The sequence below is a fragment of the Neomonachus schauinslandi genome, chromosome 10 (genome assembly GCF_002201575.2).
Source record: "Neomonachus schauinslandi chromosome 10, ASM220157v2, whole genome shotgun sequence".
Classification (NCBI taxonomy): Eukaryota; Metazoa; Chordata; class Mammalia; order Carnivora; family Phocidae; genus Neomonachus; species Neomonachus schauinslandi.
Window position 1 is genome coordinate 30,636,378 of NC_058412.1, and position 6,000 is coordinate 30,642,377.

The following is a 6,000-nucleotide window of genomic DNA, read 5'->3' on the forward strand; positions in this document are numbered from 1 at the left end:
GTAATAGAGCCCTTATGGTTTTCCCTCACTTCAGTTCTAAGGAATCCAATTCTATCTGTCAGTCTGGTCTCCCATGTCTTTTCCTTCCCTTTCTTTCAATAGACATTTCTCTTTTTCGTGTTCTGTGTATGTTGCCCCCTTCCTCCATACTCCTTCCAGTCTGTGGTTCCTATACCTGAAACAAGATGGGCCAAATCCTTACTTAAAAAAAAAAAGAAAGAAAGAAAGAAAAAAGCCTTCTCGGAGAGAAAAGGCAGTGACCCTAGAGAAAACCTTCCACTCTCCTATCTCAGGGATTCTTGCTGAGTTTTCCATGGAAGGAAAGTACAAGGTACCAAGAGTGTGAGAACTGCCTGAGGACGGACCCTACGATCTTTTTAACCTTCATGGAAATGGTGTAAGATAGAAAGAATGTCCTTCCAGTAAGAAGTAGAGATTTGGATATCCACTATGGGAAACTCTTCCCTTGGTTTGGGGGACACCAGATGGATGGGGCAGGGTTAGGGTAGGGGACCTGGTTAACAAACATAAAGTAGCAACTACACTAGAAAAGGTGTTGGATATGGCTGAGGCTAAAATGAGATGGTTTATTCTCTGAGAATAAGAAAGTTGTCTGTGTTAGGGCAAACTGGAGACCTTGCTGCGTTTTCAGTGTTGTGTTTTCTAGAAGTATAGTTTAAGCTACCCCATGCTTACAAACTGCTGCTCCTTCATGCGAAGATGTGCGCTTTCTTGTGCAAGAGTCGTTGACAGAAGATGAATGCGCCATCTCCCTGAGACCAGGTAGAGTTCTGTGTATGGGCAGAGGTGCTTCAGGGCCCAGTTGACAAAAAGAAGAACAAGGCTGGAGAACTGGCTTGGGGTCTGGCAGCGTCGGGAGCACATCGGGAACCAGTGAGCTTGACCCAATTGCTGGCATCCCTTGGTGGACTCCGCAGGCTCGGGGGTAGTTAGTGCCACTGATTAATCCCAGAAGTTGCACGGTGACTGTGGCTGGCAAACTGCTTTGCCACCCAGGGGGCTTTCTTTGAGATTAAACATCCTGAGGGGGAGGGCAGAGAGGAGATTTTTTTTTGCAGGAAAAGAGAGAAACTAGAGTAGATGTGAACAAGAATAGGGATTCTGGGTTACTGAGTGGCAGGAAGACTTTACTTATATCCAAAGCTGATGAGCCAGAGTGGTTTCGTTATATTATCTAAGGGAGACCAAACCAAAAACATCAAGGTTCCTTGAGGCTGGTACTTGCAGGGGCCTGGACATGAGTGCATGCTTCTCCAGCACAACCATGTTTGTCTCGTACTGAGAATTGTTGGCATCTAGAAAAACGGTTGCTCTATATGGAACACTGGACAGATGAGTTTCCCCCTGGGCTTGCTGCTTAATCGTAGGTGTCCATTTTTCTCTAGAGCAAGAGGGAAATAACGACCCTTCCAACCCACACTGAACCTGAGAGAGAATGACTTGAACTGGGATACATTAGCATCAGTGTGGCTTAGTGAAAAAGAACACCAACTTTGGAGTTCAGACCCCAGCTCTGCAGCTTGTAACCTTGAGGAAGTTAATTCGCCTCTCTGACCCTCAGTTTCCTCTGCTGTAACATAAGGGTCCCTTCCTAGCGTGTTTGTCGTGATGATTACGGATAATGTAGATCACGTATTTAGCCCAGTGGCTGGCACATGGTAATAAGTGATAGCCATCATGATTATTGCTCCACTGAAGCAGCTCTTTTGAGTCCAGGAATAGGCTGAAAAGCAAAAATATAATTAATAATAATACCTATTCATAATTTCATTTAATCTACAAAATACCTCAATGAGACAAGTATTATTGGCATCATCAGCCTTTGACAGAAGAAACCCGGGTTTTAAAAGGTCACATAATTTGTTCAAAGCCACATGACGAGGGGCACCTGGGTGGCTCAGTCGTTAATCGTCTGCCTTCGGCTCAGGTCATGATCCCAGGGTCCTGGGATCGAGCCCTGCATCGGGCTCCCTGCTCTGCGGGAAACCTGTTTCTCCCTCTCCCACTCCCCCTGTTTGTGTTTCCTCTTCCGCTGTGTCTCTCTCTCTGTCAAATAAATAAATAAAATCTTAAAAAAAAAAAAAAAAGCCACATGACGAGTAAGTTGAAGAGCTGAAGGTTTAAATGCAGCTCTGCCTCCAGAGCCTGTGTTCTTAACCATGTATCTCCAGATTACACACTGGTCTTAAGGCTAGGCACTGAAAACTCTATCATCATAAGCCATTTCTACAGACCACTAAGTAGCTAGAAGCAGCTTCTGGATGTCCAGGAGACTGTTTCAGGTAGCTGGAGTGGAGATAAGACACCCCTCAAAGTCCAGGACGAGGGTGCCCATGAGCGTTCTGACAAGCACTCTCCTAAATGCAACGAGAGCATCTACTTGAATGACTTTTACAGAATTCATAGGTGTCTTGCTGTCACTAAAGTAGGTCAGCAGTAGGAGCAACAAAAATCCAAATCCGTGAACTGGACTTGCTTGAGAATACTTGGAAAAGTAGACAGAGCCCAGTTTTTAAGTGAAGATCAACGTACAAAAGAACAGAACACTGTCAGGAACTCTTTAGGGATGATTATCATATTCTATCACATTTTTTCAAAAATAGTAACAAGGAAGTGGATGTAGCCATCATGATACACAAAATGGGCTTGTGGCTTGAAGGAAACACTGCCGTGTGCTTTCTATTCCTCTGAGAACAGGGCAGACAATGATATCCTCTCTAAGGAGCCTGTCTGGGTACACCTAATATCCTCCCCATCACTCCCCAGACTTCAGGAATGCCTTTGAAGTCAGTGGGAAATCCAGGCGTCTCAGAAGGAATTGCATATTTTAGCTTCTTTTAAGATGAGGACAATATCTACAACGACCTATTACAATCAACATATTTTATTTGTAACTGGAAAGCAGCCAAATCTTTCTTATCTCACACCCAAGCTTAATTCCAAGCTCCCAAATCTGACTGGCTAGTTGGCAGGCAGAGCATTCCACCTTGACAATGCCCTTAGAATTGATTGTCCTTGTTGTAACCTATTTAATCCTTCTAGAGTAGTTTCATCGTTATATTTTGACAGTTAGATCTGCACCTCACCTCAAACACCTCCCCAAGCCCCACGCCACTTCTCCCCTCCCTCCTATTCTCAGGGTCTGTCTTCAACTACAAGTGCTCAGAAAGTGAACTCCCTCTTTCTATTTCCCATAACCATTCTTTGCTCGAGCTGAAATGTCGGCAGGTAATGCTACCACCACCTGATCGGCCCAGCAAATATTTATCTTTCAACCTTGCCCTGATCACCCTCCCAGAAGGTGAGCTATCATAAAACATAATGAAATGATTGTTGTTGTAAGGCATTATGTTTGGGGGCAATTTGTTATACAGCAATGGATAACCAGAATGCCTATGCATGGTATGATACCAACGCATAAAAATATCTATGTGCCAAAACAACAAACAAGTACGTAGCAACAATAAACACTGAATTCAGGATGGTGGTAATCACTCCAGTAAAGTCGCTTGTTTGCCTCTGCTGTAGAACAGTGGATCTTAATTTTTTGTTGTTGCCATTTTGTTCTATTTAACAGTGATATGAATGTTAAATGGCATGCACTTGCAGGGCATGTTCCCACAGGCGTGCCCAAATATCCATTGTGGTCATTGTAAATTAGACTGTTGGTCATGCAGCACCCATCAGGAGCAGATCCAGGATTTGTGGGGCCTAAACCATCCACAAATTTGGGGAACCTCTTTCAGAAAAAAAAAATTCTGAACCAAAATTAGATGTAAAAGTAAATACTTATTTAGAATGAGAAATCACAAATTTTATAAAGCTAACACATACCGCAAACATACAGAAAAATAATATTTTTATTAATTCACTTTATGACATATCTTTCTAAAACTATTTTTCTGAAGTTGTGGCTGTTCAGTCTTCGATTGGCTCTTCACAGTATACCAATCTGGGGATATCATTTTCTGAAAAGATATGATATCCAGTGATATTCAGTGACCAATCTCAAATACTCTGACTTGAAATGCATGCAGCATTTATAATTGCGTATGCTGCATTTTGCAGGAGATTCTTGACAGGAGAGAAATTCCATTTCTTTCCTTTTTTTTCTTTTTGGTGGGGGAGTGGCAGAGGGAAAGAGAATCTCAAGCAGGCTCCATGCCCAGTGCAGAGCCCAATGCGGGGCTCCAGCTCACAACCCTGAGGTCATGACCTGAGCGGAAACCAAGAGTCAGACGCCCAACCGACTAAGCTACCCAGGTGCCCCAAGAGAAATTCCATTTCTAATCGTTACTGATGGGGTCAAAATCTTCTTTTTACAATTGTACCCATCTAGTGATTGGAAGGATTTCCCCTAGACCATTTTTTCCATACTTCCCAAACATTATTTCCCTTCTACTCTCCTACTGTTGGAACTTTTTTTTTTTTTTTTTCACATATCACCTTTGAGTCTAAGAACAAGGACCAGAGAGACAAAGGGTACCTATGTTCTGGTTTGTTCCTTTAGGGCTTGAATTCAGGAAATTGAAGTTTAAGAGACTGAAGGGATTACAGGAAGCTGCGGAGGTTTTGGCCCCTCTCCTGTTGGAACTTGGGGAGGGAACAGCTGCACAGAGTGGGCTTGCTCCTTTAAGAAATGCTCACTGTAGATTAAAAATAGTGGTGCATGGGGGCTAGGTGGCAATGGGCCTTGGTTATCCCTCTGAGCCTCCCCCTTGGCTGAGACCTGGTTGTCACCATATGTCCCATGAAGGACTGGGAAGGCAGCTGAGTTGGGAGCCAGAGGGCATGCTGTGAGTACAGTGTTCAACTTAAACCAGGAATCAGATGAAGGTTGTAGGTGCAACTCAGACAGGTATGCCACACCAAGGTGACCTGAATCAGCAAAAAAGAGCACTGGGTCCTGGACGCACCAAGAACAAAGTCCAGGCAGGTCAACTCCAATGGCAGAGTCAAGTGCAAGATGGCCCCAGGACCAGACTAGCCAAGTGGCCTCACAGCAGAGCCCAGCAACACCCCACACAAGAGCATTGGGACACAGGCACGTATCCCAGGCCCCCTGCCCTTGCCAGATGGCCACCTGAGTAAGCTTTCCACTCTGTCTGCAAACCTGTTCCTTTAACTATTGTTCTAGGAGGGAGTAGAAAACAATGAAACCTAAGATACCAGAGTCAGATTTTCAAATCACAGGGGAAGATCCCTGCAATCCTCTACCAAGACTTATTAACAATATCCATCAGGTTCTTATATATGTCCGGTAATTGTTACCATAATAATACATTTATATCACTTTTTTTCAGTTAAGCTTCACAATATCTCTAAAACAGAGGTACTACTACTATGTCCATTTTACACTAAGAAGCCTGAAGCCAAGAGAAATTAAATTTTTAATTTGCCTAAAGCTACCCAGTTTATAAGATAGTAGAGCTGGGCTTTGAACTCACAGGTAGAACTCAGGAGTGCACACTTGGAACTGCTGAGTTATGCTTACCCGTAGCAGCTTGAGGACTCTAAGTGTATAATACCAATACCTCCTTGGGGTTGGCCTGATCATCCCCCACCATGAGTCCCTTCCTTCTCACTGCGTGACATCAGTGGCAGATCTCAGAAGATAAAGGGATTGCTGCTCCAGTCTATGTAGTGTGGTTCGCTTCTCAAATGCAGAGCTCACACTGCTTCAGGGGAGAGTCACCTGTTGCTGGAGAAGCGCCGCGCGTCAGCCATTACCATTCTGTGGCTACTACACTAGGCCACCCTGGCAGAGACCAAGTATGCTCTAATCTCATACCCATGCTCATGCCCATGTTCTCTGCTCCATGCCAGAAGCCTCTGGAGCATCTTAAAGGTATGCTCACTTCCAGCACAACATATTTTGATCCATGGAAATTCATCCTTAGAAGTAATCACACTTGCTACAGATAATCCAGAAACTGGAGCACTGCAGGGTCCAGATTGCAATTCTGACTCTGTGACAGG

The 6,000-nt window shown here is 44.1% G+C and overlaps 1 protein-coding gene across 1 annotated transcript in view; it reads right to left on the reverse strand.

Moving 5' to 3' along the window:
- The window catches only part of ATL2 (atlastin GTPase 2), a 68,487-nt gene extending 67,756 nt beyond the window's left edge, over positions 1–731 (reverse strand). Inside the window, exon 1 of the mRNA XM_021697322.1 lies at positions 697–731. The gene's annotated coding sequence lies outside the window, so the exon portion shown is untranslated. The remainder of the gene's footprint in view (positions 1–696) is intronic.
- Between the last annotated feature and the right edge of the window lie 5,269 nt (positions 732–6,000).